General features: G+C 44.0%; 1 protein-coding gene across 5 annotated transcripts in view; it reads right to left on the bottom strand.

Moving 5' to 3' along the window:
- Positions 1–20397, bottom strand: part of LATS2 (large tumor suppressor kinase 2) — a 126715-nt gene that overhangs the window by 30711 nt on the left and 75607 nt on the right. Inside the window, exon 1 of one of the 5 annotated variants that reach the window (XM_081045711.1) lies at positions 2333–2416. The exons of 3 other annotated variants lie outside the window; for them this stretch is intronic. The gene's annotated coding sequence lies outside the window, so the exon portion shown is untranslated. Of the gene's footprint in view, positions 1–1182; positions 1305–2332; positions 2417–20397 lie in introns of those variants that run through there. One more of the 5 variants, XM_081045710.1, reaches the window with a different exon arrangement.

Raw genomic sequence — 20397 nt, 5'->3', positions numbered from 1 at the left:
GGCTTATTTTTCTTCCACAGCCACCCTCTTACCCAGCCAGGTCTGTAAAGTGGCAGGTTGTGTAAGCAGGGGCCAGACATGCCAGGTTTGAACCACGGATGAGCCTGAGGCCGTCTGAGAGTGTAAAGGGCCTTCCTCAGTCTCTCAGGTGTAAGTCACACCTACCTCTATACGAGGACTGACAATGAAGTTCCTGAACTTGCCCCCATGCTCTTACACTGGCAGCGCTGTACAAGCAGCTCGGTAAGGTCTCATAACTCTGGTATATCAGTGTCTCACAGCTGTGTTCGTGTCTACATGTGGCGGTGTCTTGCTGAGTGGCGTTCATTATTGTTGTTGCGTGTTTTTGTGTGCTGTTGTGAGAATGTCTGAGCTTGAGTTAGAGCAACGAACAAACATTAAATTTTTTGTTAAACTTGGCAAGAGTGGAAGTGAAATCATGGACATGTTAGTCTAAGCTTATGGGGATAATGACATGAAAAAAATGGCAGTGTACAAATGGAGTAAATGTTTTTCTAAGGGAAGAGAACGTATCACTGATGAAGAAAGGTCAGGGTGGCCAGTAACGAGCAGAACTGATGATAACAGTGCAAAAATTTGTCAAATTGTGTGTCAAAATCATCGACTGACTGTGAGAAGCATAGCAGACAAGTAAACATCGATAGAGAAGCAGTTAGGAAAATCTTAACTGAAAATCTTGGCCTGAGAAAGATACAAAATGGTGTACAAAATGGTCCTGAAGGAGCTCACCGATGAACAAAAGCAAAGGAGAGTCAAAGTTTACCAAGACCTTTTGGAGAGGCAAGACGATGTTTTGGGCCGTGTTATCACTGGTGATGAAACATGGGTGTACCAATACGACCCTGAAATAAAGCATCAAAGTGCACAGTGGAGGTCAGCCAGTTCTCCACAACCAAAAAAGTTCCGTCCAAATCAAGAGTCAAAATGATTTTGCTAATCTTTTTGGATTTCAGAGGGATTATTCATTATGAATTTGTGCCAACTGGACAAACAGTTTGCAAGTGCTGAAAAGGCTGCATGAAAAAGTTAGACAACCTGAACTTTTGGCCAACAATTCATGGCTCTTGCATCACGACAATGCACCAGCTCACACGGCACTGTCTATGAGGGAGATTTTAGCCAGGAAACAGATAACTGTATTCGAACACCCTCCCTACTCACCTGATCTGGCCCCGATGACTTCTTTCTTTACCCAAAGATAAAGGAAATATTGAAAGGAAGACATTTTGATGACATTCAGGACATCAAGGGTAATATGATGACAGCTTTGATGGCCATTCCAGAAAAAGAGTTCCAAAACTGCTTTGAAGGGTGGAGTAGGTGCTGGCTTCGGTGCATAGCTTCCCAAGGGGAGGACTTCGAAGGTGACCAGAGTGATATTCAGCAATGAGGTATGTAGCACTTTTTCTAGGACGAGTTCACAAACTTAATTATCAGAGCTCGTATTCCTATAGCACTCCCACTGCCTGCTGTGTCTGCACCCAGTGACTGTCAGCTCTGGGCCTGGCTGCTTGTCTCCGAGCTGCCACCCAAGTCTTCAGCACAAGGAAAACTGAGTGCTCAGGCTTGGCTTCTGGGCCCAGGCCATTTGCCCAGGCAGTGCCTCAGGAAATGCATGTGTGGAAGCCATGCTCCAGACATAAAATGGCATTTCCAGTTCACAAGACCTTGCTCCTGCTTACAACAGAGTACTAGGGGTACTCACAGACCTGGCTTGCTGTCCCCCTGCATGGAACAGGCACATCTGACTGGCACTGACAGGCCCAGTGACATTCCTGCCACCGTCGGCACTTCTCCTCTGTCCGCCAGGAGAAGTGTCTGCACCACACCACATCCTTTGGCACAGGCACACCTTCCACAGACACGCCATCCCGCATTCCTGTCACCAGCATGAACACCACAGGTGTCATACCAGTGTGCACAGTCCGCTAGCCCACAGCATGCAAGTCACTTAGCTTGTGTGTTCTCTCTTCAAGCTACACAACAATGTTGGGGAGATGTCCTTGGTTGTCCACACCCATAGAAAGGTACTTCTAGGTGTGATGTCCAGGATTTCTTTGCAGGGAGTCTGGGAGGAGGTGCGGCGAGGGGACAGGTCATCGTTAAAGCTGGGCAATGAGTACAAAAGGGCTCCTTATTTCATTCTGTCTACTTCTGACATGTTAAGTTTTCCATAACGAAAAGTGCTTTCAGAGGCATTTCTGATTTGCACATTTAAGGTTCCAGAGAAAACAAAACCCTTTCCAAGCCCTGCCTTCCACGTACTTCACTTTAACACCGTTCTGATGTGCAGTTTTCCTGTTGTACTCACTGAAACTCCCCGCCTGTCCCAGGAGCCCTGGCGCTCTGCTGTGGGTGCAGGCTGCTCAGGCCGTCACTGCACACGCTCTGGCACATCTGTCACTTGGCCTCCTCTGACAGAGCTCCAGCGCGCCTTCTGCAGAATCAGGAGACTAGTGTCATCAAGCAGCCAAGTGAAACTCCTCAGCCTCCCCACTTCTACAAACCCGTGACAAGCAATAGCAGAAACCTGCACTTGGACTGCTCTATACTCTCACCCTCAAATCACAAGAGCCGACGTCATTTGTGACACAAAAGTGCATGCGGTAACGGGTGGCAGCCCGAGCAAAAAGGAAAGAGGCAGAGATGAGACCAGTCAGGGGTGCTCACGCCTGCTGAGGAGGCTGTTAGGTACCAGAAGAGCCCATCAAGACCAACGAAATCGGAGCCTCGGGGGCTGGTGCCCAGGCTTGTGCATGCAAGTTGTGTAAGTGCACGTGTGAGTGTGGTGTGTTTGTATGAAAGTGTATGTATGTGTGCGTATGAGTCACATGAGTGTGTGGATGTATGTGTGTGTATGAGTGTGAGTATGGTGAGTGTATGTGTGTGTGTGTGTGTGTGTGTGTGAATGCGTGTATGTGAGTGCATGTATGTGTGTGAATGTGCACGTTTGCTCACTGATGTTCCAGAGCCCCTCGCTGAGTCTAATGTGTGCTCAGGCCTGCACGTGACCTGACTCATTAGATGTCCTCAGCACAGCCCTGACAACCCTCACCCCCACTGGCCGTGGAGCCCAACCTCCCTGACGTCTCTTCAGAAAGCTCTTGCTGTGTCATTTGTAGGTGGGCCCACACGGACCTTGCTCCCATCGCCGGAGTTCTAACCATACAGAGTAAATCTGGTCCCCTTTCCAAATGTCTGAAAGGACGGAGTGAGCTACATGAAAGTCACAGTCAAGCTTTTGATTTCGTTGTCAAGGAGATTTTAGGAATCCTGTGTTTACCACGTGAGTCAGAGAAACTGAAAAGTCAAGCAAGCAGGATGGAGACGAAGGGCATCAGAAACGAACACAAAGTCATATAGACATGAAGTGGAGGGTTCAGTTATGTGTTTTTGAGAAACTGAAGCTGATGTAAACAGAGCTATTCGCCCTGAGAGAGAATAAAAGATTCTTATTATGCTCACAAAGGGATTTTCCAGATAATCTCTGGGGGAGAAAAAAGCCACAATGCCCTGCTTTCATAGAAATAATCACCTTTTTGGGACACGGCTATCACCTTGACCGTAGGCAGGCAAACACTAAACATCCTCCTGTCCCCTCTTTGGCTCGCCACTTTCCCAGTGGCTGGTGTCTTATACCCTGGGCCTAAGCACTTGATCTTCTTCTGTAGCAAAGGCAGGAGCAGGGCGCCAGGATTCACTCCTAGCCACGCAGAGGAAGGAGCAGGCAGTTTCCGGAGGGGACGAGGTTCGGGGCCCCTCCAGCCAGTGTCCCGAGCCAGCCCTCCTCCCTTCTCTGGGCTGGTGTTCAGTCCCCCAGCCCATGCTTCTCCTGTGTCAGCACCGACCACGGTGGCAACAGGGGGCTCAGAAGTCACCCAGGAGCCCTGCGACCACTTCTAGGCGAGAGGGACGAGTCACGAAGTCATGGCTTCTATTTTTTTTCTAAAGCAAAATGTGGGGTTTAATTAAAACAGAACAAAATATCCATTTCTGATCATCAATTTTTCAGACTGAAAGCATCTCCAAACCTTGGAAGTCTGGCTTATTCCTGAGCGACACTAACCATCACAAAAGGTTTCACTCTGAACTATTCACATTTTGTAGCACAAAACACAACAAAGGTCCTAAGACATCCTTTCTCTCTTTTGTCTAAAATGTGTTTGCAATCAGGGTCTTTTGAGAGTTCAAAAGGAAAACAGCTTGCTTTCTCTGCTAACTAGCCGGTTCCTCCCACCTTGGGATGTGACCCTCAGAAAGAGGGCTCAAGGCACCAAATGCAACCAGAACTCCAAGGACACCAGTGGCCACTTTACTTGTCTTTCCAGGAGGGGACCGAGGCATTAGTCTTCCTAAGAGAGGAGTGGCTCCTCCGGGATTACTGTGCCAGTCCATAGTCAGGAGAGCAGCTGGGGAGGAAGGGGGATGACTGGGCAAAGCGGAAGGGAGAAGAAGGAGGCTTTCATGAATAACCCAGGGCAAGAAGAATGGCCCAGTTTTACAAACCACCCACTACAAATGCTGAACATGCACACCCAAACTAGAGGGAGAATGAAAGCTCATGAGGGACCACAGGAGATAAAGGATGGTGACATGGAACAGTAGGCTCGCCTATGGACATTCCTTGCCTTCCTAACACTGGAAGATGTGTGATTAAAAAGTTGCTGTTCAAAATTTACTGAAAACATGTCTAAAAATAGGTCTGTAGTCATCTTAAAAATAAAAGGTCACTCCTCAGATAAGAGAAGTGACAGAGATTATCAGATACCAACACCTGGGTATCTTTAATGTATATTTGAAAAAACGGCCTGGCAGAGAAAACGGAAGTAGAGAGGGAGGGGCGGAGGGAGGGGCGGAGGGAGGACCGGAGGCAGGAGGGCCAACAGAGGGTGGGGAGGGGAGGAAGAAAGGTAAGAAAATGGGGAGTAACACATTTTAAGCCTATGCTTATTTACGTCAGTCGCCAAAAAAAGCAGATCCACAAACGAAAAAAATTTAGTTCTTTTCTAAGAGTATTCTGAAAGTCAACTTTAAACTCAAAACATAAAACACTGCAATCTGAGACAACAAATGTCACAATGCTCATGGGACTGAAAAACAATGGTCACCGAGACTGGGCACTCAAATAGTTCAATGCTCTCCCATGCTCATTTTCAGGACCATACACTGAATACCGGGATCAGCCTCGTCCCAAGTGCCCCATCACTTGGCACAGACCTGCTCTGGGAGCAGTGAGGTCCCCTGGGTGCTCAGAGCACAAGAGGGCTGCAAGCAGCCAGGCAGGAACAGGAGTGAAGCACAGCTGCTTACCCGCCACTCCCTGCTCAGGGAGAATTCAAATGTAAAGGGATGGGAAGATGACACCAAAGACAAGACATTCCTCCCAAAGGATGGAGGGGAAGGACCTCAAAACAGTGTCACAGGGTGGTGCTACCAGAGGGGTGCAAAGGACTCTGTTCCCAAGGACAAACAGCTCAGGGGGAGGGGGACAGCAGGTCCTTGTTTATCTTTCTCTGCTGGTTTTGAAGACGCCACCCCCAAACTCACTGTACCACAGACGGACACAGGTAAGAACATGAACAGCACTGAGCCCACGCTTCCCAGACAGGCAGCTGTGGGTGAGCTGATATTTGATTTGGGATGAAAACAAACAAAGATGTTTTTGGTGGGGTGTTTTTGCACAGCAAAGTGACTGGGGAAGCCAGAGTTCAGCTGTTGTCTGTGGGCTGCTTAGTTACCCAGACATGTGCGCCGGCCTCCGGCCTGGTCTGCCTTCCTGGGAAGGTCAGGAACCTGTCCACACACCCAGACCAGGACAGAGGAGCGGAGGCTGCCGGGCCCTGCTCCCCGCCTCCCCGGGACGCTCTGGGCACACGGGGGCACGCAGCTACGAGAGTGGCTGCCCCTTCGGGCCCTGCAGGACCGTCGTGTGTCCAGCGCACACTGAGCATCGTCCCCAGCTGCTTTTCGTTGTGACTGTTCAACTGGTTGAAACCGTTCACGTCTACTTTGGAGTCTTTGACTGAGGTGCCAGGCTGCTGACTCCCGGGACGCTGGGCAGCTGGGCGGCTGGCGGGGCGGGTCCGAGCCACCCGCGGGGACTCTCCGTCACCCAGGACCCCCGCCGGCCGCATCACGGGGGCTGCGCGACGCCCACGACGCGCACAGTGCCGGGGGACGAGGACACGGCTCTGGGCGGGCGGCGCTGCGGACCCCGGGGACGGGAGGCCGACGGCGACGGCGACCACGGGCGCTCCGGCCGCAGCCTGGGCAGCAGCGGCGACAAGGACGACAGGAAGCCGGCGAAGGCCCACGGCTTCTACTTTCCAAGGGGAAGTAAAACCCCAAATTTTAAGGTGAAAAGTCCTGGCTTTTCCAAGTTGGGACACGTGTGGGGCAGAAGAAAACGGAGCTGAGGAGAAACAGAGGCGCGGGCCTGGTGTGGCCGCTCCGCGGGGTGGGGTGGGGGGCGCGGAGGGGGCCCCGCGTCCGTCACCGCAACGCCCAGGTTCCCGCTTCTGAGACCCAGGGTCAGCAGGGACACGAGATCTCAGAATTCCAGAAAGATAGCAAGGAGGCCCAATTAATGACACACTTCGTGCTCTGGGTAAGAAAAACATCAGGGGGCTTTGGGAAAACATAAAGCTGGCCTCCTGGCCTCCTGTGCAGGCGGTCCCCACAGACAGTTTATAGCGCTTCACAGAGAAAAGTAAAATATTTAACTGTGAAATAAAACATCAATTTGAAAAACAACATGAATGGGTTTAAACACAAGAAAAAAGACGTGCAATAAGGAAATAAGAAATTCATAAAATGATAAACCTTTATAAAACCTTTAGTAAAAATCAGAAAGCTGGTGAGATTACAAAAGTGTGATTCTAGTTTGTTTTCTTTTTTTTTTTTTTTTTGGTTGAGAGCCCACTGGCCCATGTGGGAATCGAACCGGCAGCCTTCGGAGTTAGGAGCACGGAGCTCTAACCGCCTGAGCCACCGGGCCGGCCCCTAGTTTGTTTTCTTATACAATGCATATATACAAAAAGGCAAAAGGCTGAAGGTATACTTATTAAAATATGAATGTTAAAAAATGTAATCTTACTAGCGGTTTTCTTTCAGAGGTCAAATGCATGTTTTCTTCATCTGCACTGCCTCAAGTTTTCTACAATGAGTACACATTACCATTTAAAAGTAACAATAATAAGGAACAATGAAATGACAAAAATTACCCTAGCTGGTGACACCTTTAGTGAGGAAGTTTCAGTGCCAGCGGGAGCTCTGCCTGAGCAGGAGACAGCCTGCTGCTCTCAGCTTTCCTGTGACCACCGGTGAGGACAGCACCTTCTCATACAAACATAACATGAGCCTCAATAATTTCCAATTTCCTTTAGCCACATTCAAGAAAAGAAAAAGTGGAACTAATGTTAAAACTGGGGGTGCCAAAAAATGTGCACGTTTTAAGAGATGTTATCTATGTATTACTTTTCAAAGTTGAATTGAATTACCGTAGCAGTGTGTCATATGATGTTGGCTCAAAAGATGGTGTTAAATGAATGCTAGCGTTATTCACTGTATTACAATTTTAATAGTTTTTTTCCTTTCTTAAAATGTGTATGCATTTTTTGGCACCCTCTGTATATACCGGGGGTCCCAAAACAATGTATACAAGTGGACACTTTGGTCAACGTTGCTCAAGCAGTAGTTCACCATATCAGAAGTGTCTGGACACTGATGGGAACCATTTTGAGCACCTCTTGTAATTGCAGAAGTCAAGCATGACTTTTGTTATTGGTATATAGTGTTAGAATTTTAATACTTTTTTCCTTTCTTAAAATGTGTATACATTTTTTTAGCACCTTCTGTATTATTTAACCCAATATATCTTTTCAACATGTAACTGATATTAAAAACACTGAGATAGTTTATGTTCTCTTTTGTGCATGGACTCTCCCAGACCAGGTGTAGCTTATGGACCCCCAGAACACACCTCAACTCAGACAACTCCCACGGTGGCTTGGGTGGAGCAGTGTGGCCCAGAGAACACTGACGTGCCCTTGAGCCACTCACACTTGCACAGAGCCAGCAGACATGGGTTTCCCACATAACAGTCTGTCCGATTTGGTCATGACCAGTTATCACCAATTACACTGACATTCCCGAATGTCTAACCCACTATCTTCTACTCCGAGGGAGTTTTACACTTTTAGTGACGTGTCACTTCTGCGCATTGATGGAGAGGTTCTGGTTGGCCTCTGTGGAGGCATGGGTAGCACACATTTGCAGGAGCACCTGTGGAGGGTTTCTTGAGAGGATTATGTAGGTGTACAGTAACTCTACTTCCAGTGTCTTCCTGCAGAAAGGATTATGTAGGTGTTTATCTCTGTTCATGACATGTGAGCTGGCATCACACGAAACTGTCTGCTTTCCATGAGCTCGAAATTACTGACCCAGATGATATCCACATCATCATCTAGAATGGTCCATAGATGACTCACAGATGGTGGGGTCTCCCAGCCCCGGACAGAGGAAGAAGTGCAGTTTCCACCATGACCCCTCACGTAATGCTCCAGGCTAGAGCGATGCAGGCTGTGGACACAGGCACTGATGGCCATGTGGCCTGGAGATGAATCTTGGCGTTCTGACAAAGACCAGTTTAGGGCCCCGTCATTTGACTTCTTCAAGTACAGCTTGCTTTTGGCTTTGATTTTGTCTGACAGTTTGGAAGAGATTATCTCTCTTCCCAACCCGCCCCCCACCAAGATCTGGCCAGCTCATCCCTAAGCCACTTCTGAAAGAACTGGCCATAGGAAGCGTTGCCCGTGAGGTCAGTAACAGTCTCTGGAACTTCACCTGATGTGCCATCCTCCTCTAGGTCATAGGAGGGGGAGATGGAAACAAACTATTTGCATTCACTTAATGAGAGAGCTCAAGGAGTGTGATGGGCAGGTACACGAGTAAACCACCATCACAAAAGATAGGGTTCGCATCACTCCCGAAATTTTCTTAGTGCCCCTCTGCAACACTCCCTCCTATACCCACCTGTCAACCACTGATCTATTTTCTGTCACTTGAAGTTAGTTTACACTTTCTAAAATATTATACAATGAAAATCCTACGTAATGCTACTTTGTGTTTAGCATTTTGCATGCAGCGTGATTCTGAAATTCATCTGTGCTGTTCCTTTTAATGGGTGAGTAGTATGCCATTGTATGGCTGTGCCAAGGTTTACTTATCATTCACCCGTTGATGGACACTGGAGAGGTTCTAGTTTGGGCTATTACAAGTAAATCTGCCATGAATGTTTATGCACAAGTGCTTTGTAGAGTACGTTTTCATTTCTCTTTGATAAATACATAGGAAAAGAAGGACTGAGATGTACAGTTAGCACACATTTAACTTAAGAAGCTGTTTTACATTTCCACCAGAAGGGTAAGAAAATTCTAGTTGCTACACATCCTCACCAACACTTGGTATTACCAGACTTTAAAATTTTATCCTTTCTAATAAGTATGTAGTGGTATCTCACTGTGATTTTTTTTTTAAAGATTTTATTGGGGAAGAGGAACAGGACTTTATTGGAGAACAGTGTGTACTTCCAGGCCTTTTTTCCAAGTCAAGTTGTTGTCCTTTCGATTTTAGTTGTGGAGGGCGCCGTTCAGCTTCAAATTGTTGTCCTTTCAGTCTTAGTTGTGGAGGACGCAGCTCAGCTCCAGGTCTAGTTGCTGTTGCTAGTTGCAGGGGGCGCAGCCCACCATGCCTTGCGGGACTCGAGGAATTGAACCGGCAACCTTGTGGTTGAGAGCCCACTGGACCATGTGGGAATAGAACCGGCAACCTTTGGAGTTAGGAGCATGGAGCTCCAACTGCTTGCGCCGCCCCACTGTGGTTTTAATTTGCATTTCCCTGATGACTAGTGATGTTCAATAATTTTTCATGTATGTGCTTATTAGCCATTCTTATATATTCTTTTGTGAAGTGTCGGCTCAAAACTTCTACCCTTTTAAAATGTTTGTCATTTTACTACCGAATTGTAGAAATTCTTTATGTATTCAAGAAACAAGTCTGTTGTCCAATGCATGTATTGGGAATATTTTTTTCTTATTCCATGGATTGACTTTTTGTTGTTTTAATGATGTCTTTTGAAGAGCAAAGTTTTTTTAAGTTTGGAAAAGTCAAATTTATCAACTTTACTTTTATGGTCAATGCATATTATGCTGAATCTAAGAAATCTCTGCCTTGGGAGACACTAAGATGGTGCAGTAGGTAAACACTGTGCTTACCTTCTCTCACGACCACATCAAAATTACAACTAAACTACAGAACAACTGTCATTGAGAATCACTTAAAATCTTGCTGAACCAAAGCTCTACAACTATAGACATGCAGAAGAAGCTACCTCAAGACTGGTAGGAGGGGCAGAGATGCATAATGGGCTAGTCCCACACCCACTTGTGACCATTAAAAATTAGGAGGGATATTTCAGCTGTGGAGGTCCCCTTTACCCCCCAGGGGAGTGAGAGGTCCCAGCCTCACCCCAGCCCAGGCTTCCAATGCCAGGAAGAGAAGTCCCCATAATTTCTGGCTGTGAAACCAGGAAAGATTGTGACTGAGACTGAGGGCGGCTGCACTCACAGGTGCTCCTCTTAAAGGGACAGCACATGGACTTACCCACCAACGGAATCGCTCTGGGCTCCAGCGCTGGGGCAGCAGCTGGAAAGGCGGCAGGGACATGTGGTGGGGAACTGAGTTATCTGGCTTGGGATGGGCGCTGGAGAGGTGGCTTTCTCCTGGATGGGGATCTGGGGGAGGCCATTATTTCTTCACTGAGTCCTCCCTCTCCCCTGCATGCAGATGCAGGTGGCCGCCATATCTGAGTCTCCCCAGTTCATTCGCCATGCCCTGGCGATTTGAGACCTGGCCCTGCCCAACTTTCGGTCACACCCAAGCCACTTCCAGTGGTTTTTTCATACAAACCACCTGCCTTAGCTCACACTGCAGACTTTCCTTGTGTCTCTCAAAGATTTGCAGAACCCAGACAAGCAGCATTTGACTTGAGCGTGTCCTGTGCCTCTGGCTGAGCAGCCCTAAGCCCGCACTAGCAGCAGCCGGCCTTAGTTCACGGTTTGGCCCCTCAAGGTGCTTCCAAGCACAGCACAGATGACAGCCAACCATGGGTTTCTTTGTGGCTCCTGCATGGTGGCCTGGGTGGGGCACGGGCTGTGGCTGAACTTGACCTATAGTGGATTCTCTCCAAGATGGTTCTGGGGCTTGCGTCCCCAGTGGCCAGCTTCAAAAGGAGCTAGGGCATCACCCAGCTGCCTCCAAGTACAACACACCCATGGGGCACTCTGGGCAGACACCAGAGCCCTGCTGAGGCAGATCCTGCTCTGTAGGGTCAGCCCCTGAACAACAACTCTTCCACTGTAGTCAAGGCCAGTCCTCACAACCAGTGAGGCCAAGGATCAGTCCCTCCCATTGAAGTACAATTATCAACCAAGGCTCAACTACAACAAGAGGGCACACACAACCCACACAAGGAACATACCTGGAGTGGCTCAGGTGATCAGAAAGACTGTGCTACTGAGCCGCTTCTCCCCATCCCAGGACACCTACTATCTAACACCACACTACTAAGACCAGAAGACATAGCAGCCCTACTTAATACATAGAAACAAACACAGGGAGGCAGCCAAATAGGGAGACAAAGACACATGTCTCAAATAAAAGAACAGAACAAAGCTACAAAAAAGAACTAAATAAAATGGAGGCAAGCAATCTATCAGAAGCAGAGTTCCAAGCACTGGTTATAAGGATGCTCAATGATCTCAGGGAGAACTTCAACAAAGAGATAGGAAACATAAAAATGGAGATAGAAAACATAAAAAAGAACCAGTCAGAAGTAAAAAAAAATACAATAAAAGAAGTGAAGAATACAGTACAGGGAATCAACAATAGATTAGATGAATCTGAAGATCAAACCAGTGATGTAGAAAATAAGGTAGCGAGACGTCATCAAAATGGCGGCGTGAGGTGAGCCTCTCTAACGCTCCCCTGGAATTTACAACGAATCGACAACAATAACTCCACAAAGGACTCCCTGCACAGCAGACAGGCAAGACGAAGAGGCCGACTACTGAATTCACCTCCAGGTGGGTGAATCGCGTGAGCGGGGGAGGAGGGAGAGGAGAAGTGCGGAGACGGAGCCACGCGGGCGCAGGACACAGACCTAGCTCAGTGATCGGAGCCCGCTGCTCCCGGATCTTCCACAGCTGCGGGAGAGGGAAGGACTCGGACTGCTAGGGCTCCGCTTACGGCCCACAGGGCTCAGAGGGCAGCATATAACACGGCTGAACCCAACGCTCACGGCAGAGACCTCGGAGCAAAGACTGAGGGAAGAAGGCTGAAAACAGTGGTTTAAGCCCTCACTGCCGAGCAGAGAACGAAAGCCTTAGGCACGGAGACTAGCCGCCCCCCCTTTACCCTCCCAGAGCTCGCCCCGACCCCACCTGCCCAGTGCTAGAAACAGAAGAGTAGCAGTGTCAGATCAAAAGAACAGAATATTTGCTGTTCTGAGAACTGTGGACTGCAGACAAAGATTTGCAGCCCAACTAGTTCTGGCAAAAGGGAGGGAGCTGTGGAAGCTGGACAGGCTGTGGTGGTTGCTGCCTTTGCTCTGGGCCAATTCTCACAACTCACCCCGCCCCTGGCCCCACCTATCTGGGCAGATCCCTGCAGGAGTAAACAAAACTGCTGAAACATACAGGCTCTTAATCTGGTGCAGAAAGAGCTTTGGAACTTCAAAAGCTCTCTGCATCCCCACAGGGACGTGGCACCATACGACCCAGGCGAACTGTTAACAGAGGAGAAGCCCGTTTCCCAGGGAATCCCCCCATTATGTGAGAAGCTGGAATAGTGCAGAGAAAACATAGCACTACTGTGTGAGGCAAAAAAAGGCTGCAGTCAGAGAGAAAATAAAACATTCTACCAACAAGTATTGGAAAATAAAAGAAAGACCTCTTCCTATCAACCTGTTGCAGAAGCCACTCCTGTAGATGTCTAGGAAGAGAAATAATAAATCAGTAATTGCCATGAATAACCAAGGCAACAAGACAGCTCAGAAAGAAAGTGAAAAGTCTCCAGAAATAAAACTTAAAGATATAGAAATATGTCACTTAAATGACAGAGAATTCAAGTTTGTTGTTTTGAAAAAACTCAAAGAGATGCAAGACACACAGAAAGGCAATTTAATGAACTCAGAAACGCAATCAAAGAACAACATGAGCGTTTTACGAAAGAGATCAAAATTTTAAAAAGGAACGAAATGGAATTTCTGGAGATTAAGAACTCAACAGAAGAAATTAAGAATGAAATAACCAGCTTAGGTAGTAGAGTTGACCATACGGAGGAAAGAATCAGTGACATCGAAGATAGAAACCTGGAAATTACACAGATGGAAGAAGAAAGAGACTTGAGACTTAAAAGAAATGAAAGAACTCTACAAGAACTTTCTGACTCCATCAGAAAGAGCAACATAAGAATAATGGGCATACCAGAAGGAGAAAAAAGAGAGAAGGGAATATATTCAAACAAACTGTCGATGAGAACTTCCCAAACTTGTGGACAGAACTGGATCCTTGAATCCAAGAAGCAAATAGAACACCTAAGTACCTCAATCCCAGCAGGCCTTCTCCAAGGCACATTGTATTGAAGCTGTCTAAAATCAACGACAAAGAAAGAATCCTCAAGGCAGCCAGGGAAAAGAAGACGGTAACCTACAAAGGAAAGCCCATTAGATTATCATCAGATTTTTCAGCAGATACTCTACAAGCCAGGAGGTACTGGAACCAAATATTCAAACTATTGAAAGAGAGAAATTATGAGCCAAGAATAATATATCCAGCAAAGATATCCTTTAGATATGAAGGACGAATAAAGACCTTTCCAGACATACGGAAGCTGAGGGAATTTTCTAATACACAACCTGCACTACAAGAAATACTAAAGGAGGCTATTCGACCACCATCAACAGGGACAATTTCTGGCAACATAAAAAGGGGGAGAGTAATGGCCTGAACTGGAATATAGGAATGGAGAAAGTAAGCGTGCTGAAGAAAGTGGAATACTCTAAATATCAAACTTTATTTTACATAAACTTAAGGGTAACCACTAAAAAAGAAAATCCAGAACTGAAATATATACTGTAATAAAAGAAGAAACAGAGGGAAACATCATGGAATACTACCACACAGAAATAACAGACAACAACAAAAGGGCAAAGAAACAATGGAGACACAGCCTTACCAGAAAACTAAAGATAGAATGACAGGAAATCCTCACGTATCAATAATCACCCTAAATGTAAATGGACTGAAATCATCAATAAAAAGGCACAGAGTAGCAGATTGGATCAAAAAACTAAACCCAACCATATGCTGTCTCCAAGAGACACATGTCAGCTACAAGGACAAGCATAGACTCAAAGTGAAAGGGTGGAAATAGACACTCCAAGCAAATGGTACCAGAGAAAATCAGGTGTAGCCATAATGATATCAGATGAAACAGACTTCAGGGTGAAAAAGATAACAAGAGACAAAGATGGACATTTCATAATGGTAAAGGGGACTATACAACAAGAAGACATAACAGTCATCAATATTTATGCCCCCAATCAGGGAGCACCAAAATATACCAAGCAACTACTAACAGAACTAAAGGGAGAAATTGACCAAAACACAATTATACTGGGGGACTTAAATACATCATTGACAGCCATCGATAGATCATCCAAACAGAAAATAAATAACGAAAATAGCAGCCCTAAATGACACATTAGATGAAATGGACATAATTGACATATATAGAGCACTTCATCCTAAAACATCAAACTATACATTCTTTTCGAGTGTACATGGATCATTCTCAAGGATAGACCATATATTGGGACATAAAATCAGCCTCAGCAAATTTAAGAAGATTGAAATCATACCAAGCCTATTCTCTGATCACAAGGCTTTGAAATTGGATATCAACTGCGAAAAGAAAACAGGAAAAAACAGAAATACATGGAGATTAAACAACATACTTTTAAAGAACAACTGGGTCAAAGAAGAAATTAGAGGAGAGATCAAAAGATACATAGAAACAAATGACAATGAAAATACATCCTACCAAAATTTTTGGGATGCAGCGAAAGCAGTTTTAAGAGGGAAATTTATATCATTACAGGGCTATCTCAAGAAACAAGAAAAATCCCAAATAAATAACCTCATGTTAATCAACATAGTTAAAATGGCCATACTACCCAAAGCAACATGCAGATTTAATGCAATCCCCATCAAAATCCCAATGGCATTTTTTAAACAAACAGAACAAAAAATCACCAGATTTGTTTGGAAGCACAAAAGACCCCGAATAACCAAAGCAATCTTAAGAAAAAAGAACAATACTGGAGGTATCGCACTCCCTGACTTTAGCATGTACTACAGGGCTACAATAATCAAAACAGCATGGTATTGGCAGAAAAACAGACACATAGACCAATGGAATAGAATTGAGAACCCAGAAATAAAACCACATAAATATGGACAGATAATTTTTGACAAAGAAGCTAAAAACATACAATGGAGGAAAGACAGCCTCTTCAATAAATGGTGCTGGCAGAATTGGATAGCCACGTGCAAAAGAATGAAACTGGACTGCTATCTGTCACCATGTACCAAAATTAATTCAAAATGGATCAAAGACTTAAGCATAAGAACTGAAACAATAAACTGCATAGAAGAAAACATAGGTACTAAACTTATAGACCTTGGGTTCAAAGAGCATTTTATGAATTTGACTCCAAAGGCAATGGAAGTAAAAGCTAAAATAAACAAATGGGACTATATGAAACTTAAAAGCTACTATACAGCAAAAGAAACCATCGACAAAATAAAGAGGCAACCAACTGAATGGGAGAAGATTTTTGCAAACAGTGCCTCCGATAAGCAGCTAATATCCAAAATATACAAGGAACTCATGAAGCTCAACAACAAAGAAACAAGCAACCCAAGTGAAAAAATGGGCAGAGGGCCTGAAGAGACATTTCTCGAAAGAGGACATACAAATGGCAAATAACATATGACAAAATGCTCAACATCACTAATCATCAGAGAAATGCAAATAAAAACCACAATGAGATATCACCTCCCCCCAGTCAGAATGGCTATCATCAAGAAGACAAATAGTACCAAGTGTTGGAGAGGCTGTAGAGAAAAAGGAACCCTCACACACTCTTGGTGGGAATGCAGACTGGTGCAGCCGTTGTGGAAGGCACTGGGGAGTTTCCTCAAAAAATTACGAATAGAATTACCATATGACCCAGCAATCCCTCTCCTGGGTATTTACCCCAAAAATTTGAAAACATTTATACATAAAGACACGTGTGCTCCAATGTTCATTGCAGCTTTGTTTATGGTGGCCAAGACATGGAAACAACCAAAAAGTCCTTCGATAGATGAATGGATAAAGAAGTTGTGGTACATATACACAATGGAATACTATTCGGCGGTAAGAAAAGATGATATAGGCACATTTGTGACAACATAGATGGATCTTGAGAGTAGAATGCTAAGCGAAATAAGTCAGACAGAGAAAGCAGAGAACCCTATGATTTCACTGACATGTGGTACATAACCAAAAACAACAAAAGAACAAGACAAACAAATGAGAAACAAAAACTCATAGACACAGACAATAGTTTAGTGGTTAGAGGGAGATGAGGGTAAGGGGAATCAAATATATGGTGATGGAAGGAGAACTGACTCTGGGTGGTGAACACACAGAGGGATATATAGATGATGTAATAAAGAATTGTACACCTGCAATCTATGTAATTTTCACTAACAATTGTCATCCCAATAAATTAAAAGAAAAATAAATAAGGTAGCAGAAAACACTCAACCAAAACAGCAAAAAGAAAAAAGGATCCAAAAAATTGAGGAGAGTTTAATGGGACTTCGGGACAATCTCAAGTGTACCAACATTCACATTATAGGGGTACCAGAAGGAGAAGAGAGACAGCAAGGAATTGAAAACCTATTAGAGAAATAATGACAGAAAACTTCCCAAACCTGGTGAAGGAAATAGATATACAAGCCCAGGAAGCACAGAGAGTCCCAAACAAGATGAACCCAAAGATGTCCCACCAAAACACATCATAATTAAAATGCCAAAGGTTAAAAACAAATTGAGAATCTTAAAAGTAGAAAGAGAAAAATGCAGTTAGTAAGCTACAAGGGAGCTCCCATAAGACTGTCAGCTGATTTCTCAACAGAAACTTTGCAGGCCAGAAGGGAGTGGCAGGAAATACTCAAAGTGATGCAAAGCAAGGACCTACAACCAAGATTACTCTACCCAGTGAAGGTATCATTTTGAATTGAAGGACAGATAAAGAGCTTCCCAGAGAAGAAAGAGCTAAAGGAATTCATTATCACCAAACCAGTATTATAAGGAATCTTAGAGGGACTTCTTTAAGATGGGAGGGGGGTTAGGGATGGGTGAAAGGGAGAAAGGATTAAGAAGTACAAATTGGTTGTTACACAGTAGTCATGGGGATGTAGGATATAGCATAAGGAATATAGTCAATAATATTATAATAATTATGTATGGTACCAGATAAGTATTAGATCAGGGTGATAGATGGGAATGGGGTTGGGGGCAAGGTGAAAAAGGTATTAAGAAATACAAATTGGTAGTTATAAAATAGTTATGGGGATGTAAAGTATAAAGAATATAACCAATATGGTAATAACTATATATAGTGCCAGGTAGTACTAGTTAGGGGAATCACTTCCTAAATTATATAAATGTCCAACCACTATGCTGTACACTTGAAACTAATATAAAATAATATTCAATGTCAACTGTAATTGAAAATTTTAAAATGGGGGGAAAAGATCAATAATATTGTGATAGCGTGTTACAGTGTCAGATGGTTGCTGGACTTATGGTGATCACTTCTTTAGCATAGGGAATAAAATCAATAATGTGGTAATAACACTGTATAGTGCCAGGTGGGTACTGTTGAATAACTATGATGTACACCTGAAACTAATATATTGTATGGTAACTGTATTTTAATTTAAAAATCTTAAAAAAAATATCTGCCTTTGTTGTGATCACAAAGATTTTCTCCTATGCTTTACTCTCAACGTTTTTATAGTTTTGTATTTAGGTCCATAATCCATTTTGACTTAATTATTGTGAATGGTGTAAGAGTAAATGTCAATTTCTGTCCATCAGGATATCCAGTTATCCCAGCACCATTTGCTAAAAAAAACAAAAACAAACAAAAAACCCTAACCTTCCAAATTGAATTTCCTTTATACCTTGATGAAAATCAATTGACTGTATAAATGGAGGCTATTTCTGCAATCTGTGTTCCATCCCACTTATCTGTGTGTCTATCCTATGCCAATACCACACTATCTTGATTACTGCAGCTCTAGAGTCTACTCAATTATAGCCTAAAGTTTTGATTAGTATAAGTCTTGAAATTAGGTAATTTAAGTATTCCACCTGTGTTCTTTTAAAAATTCCTTTTGCTATTCTAGGTCCTTTGCAGTAACATATGAATTTAGAATCAGTTTGTTAATTTCAATTTTTTTTTTTAAAAAAGCCTGCTGTAGCTTTATTGGGATTGTGTTGAATCTATAGATGAGTTTGGGGAGAAATGCCATCTTAAGTCTTCCAATCCATGAACACAGTATATTGTCCCACTTATTTAGATCTCTTTAACTCATTCCGTAATGTTTTGTAGTTTTAAGTATACAGATATTGCTAAACATATCACTAAGTATTTCATATTTTTAAGTGCTATTGTAAGTGAAATCACATTTTAAATTTCAGTTTCTAAGTGGTCATTACTAGTATATAGAAAAACTATTGATTTCTGCATGTTGACCGTGCTAAATTGTTATATAGGAAATAACTAGTTCTGGTAGCTTTTTAATAGATTCTGTAGGATTTTTTTACAAAAAAGAACATGTCAAATGCAAATAAAGACAATTGTACTTCTTTCCCAATGTGTACTTCTATTTCTTTTACTCTCCTGAATGCACTGGCCAGGACCTCCACAGAAAATGAAAATGGACATCCATGCTTTACTACCAATCTTAGAGGCAAAGTATTCAGTTTTTCACCATTAAATGTGATGTTAACTGCAGATTTTACACAGACGCCCTTCAGCAAATTGAGGCAGCTTCCCTTTTTTGCTCAGTTTGGTGAGAGTTTTTGTTATGAATGGCTGCTGAATTTTGTAAAATTCTTTTTCTGCATCTATTGATAAGAGCTTTACTCTTATTTGCGTGGCTTTCCTCTTCACCGTATTGATAGGGTGAATATATTGATTAATGTCAAACCAACCCTGCATGTCTGGGATAGATTCCACTTGGTCCTGACATATTATCTTCTTACTGTATCCACCTGCTACTGTTTCAATTAGGATGTTCGGATTTAAATAGCATTTATAACAGATATTGGAATATTGGTCTGTAGTTTTCTATGCCTACAGTGGCTTTGTCAAGTTTGGATATCAGAGTGATACTGGTCTCTAAAATTAGTGGGGGACTATTCTCTCCTTTATTTTCTGAAAGAATTAAGCTAGGACTGTTATTTCTTCCTTAATTGTTTAATAGCACTCACCACCAGTAAAGCATCTGAGCCTGCAGTTTTCTTCGTAGGAAGGATTTTAATTATGAATTTCTTTTTTTTTTTTATAATTTTTTAAAAAAGATTTTATTGGGGAAGGGGAACAGGACTTTATTGGGGAACAGTGTGTACTTCTAGGCCTTTTTTTCCAAGTCAAGTTGTTGTCCTTTCAATCTTAGTGGTGGAGGGTGCCATTCATCTTCAAGTTGTTGTCCTTTTAGTCTTAGTTGTGGAGGGCGCAGTTCAGCTCCAGGTCCAGTTGCCATTTTTCTAGTTGCAGGGGGCGCAGCCCACTATCCCTTGCGGGAGTCGAACCGGCAACCTTTGTGGTTGAGAGGACACGCTCCAACCAACTGAGCCATCTGGGAGCTCAGTGGCAGCTCAGCTCAAGGTGCCGTGTTCAATCTTTAGTTGCAGGGGGCACAGCCCACCATGCCTTGTGGGACTCGAGGAATTGAACCGGCAACCTTGTGGTTGAGAGCCCACTGGCCCATGTGGGAATCGAACCGGCAGCCTTCGGAGTTAGGAGCATGGAGCTCTAACCGCCTGAGCCACCGGGCCAGCCCCTAATTATGAATTTCTTTAATAGATATTGAGCTATTCAGATTTTTCTACTTCTTGTGTCAATTTGGGTATTTTGTCTTTTAAAAAATTAGTCTATCCATTTCATCTAAGTCACATTCATCAGATAAC

This window comes from Rhinolophus hipposideros, assembly GCF_964194185.1.
Source record: "Rhinolophus hipposideros genome assembly, chromosome: 4".
NCBI classification, from domain to species: domain Eukaryota; kingdom Metazoa; phylum Chordata; class Mammalia; order Chiroptera; family Rhinolophidae; genus Rhinolophus; species Rhinolophus hipposideros.
This window is presented reverse-complemented; position numbering and strand designations above follow the sequence as displayed.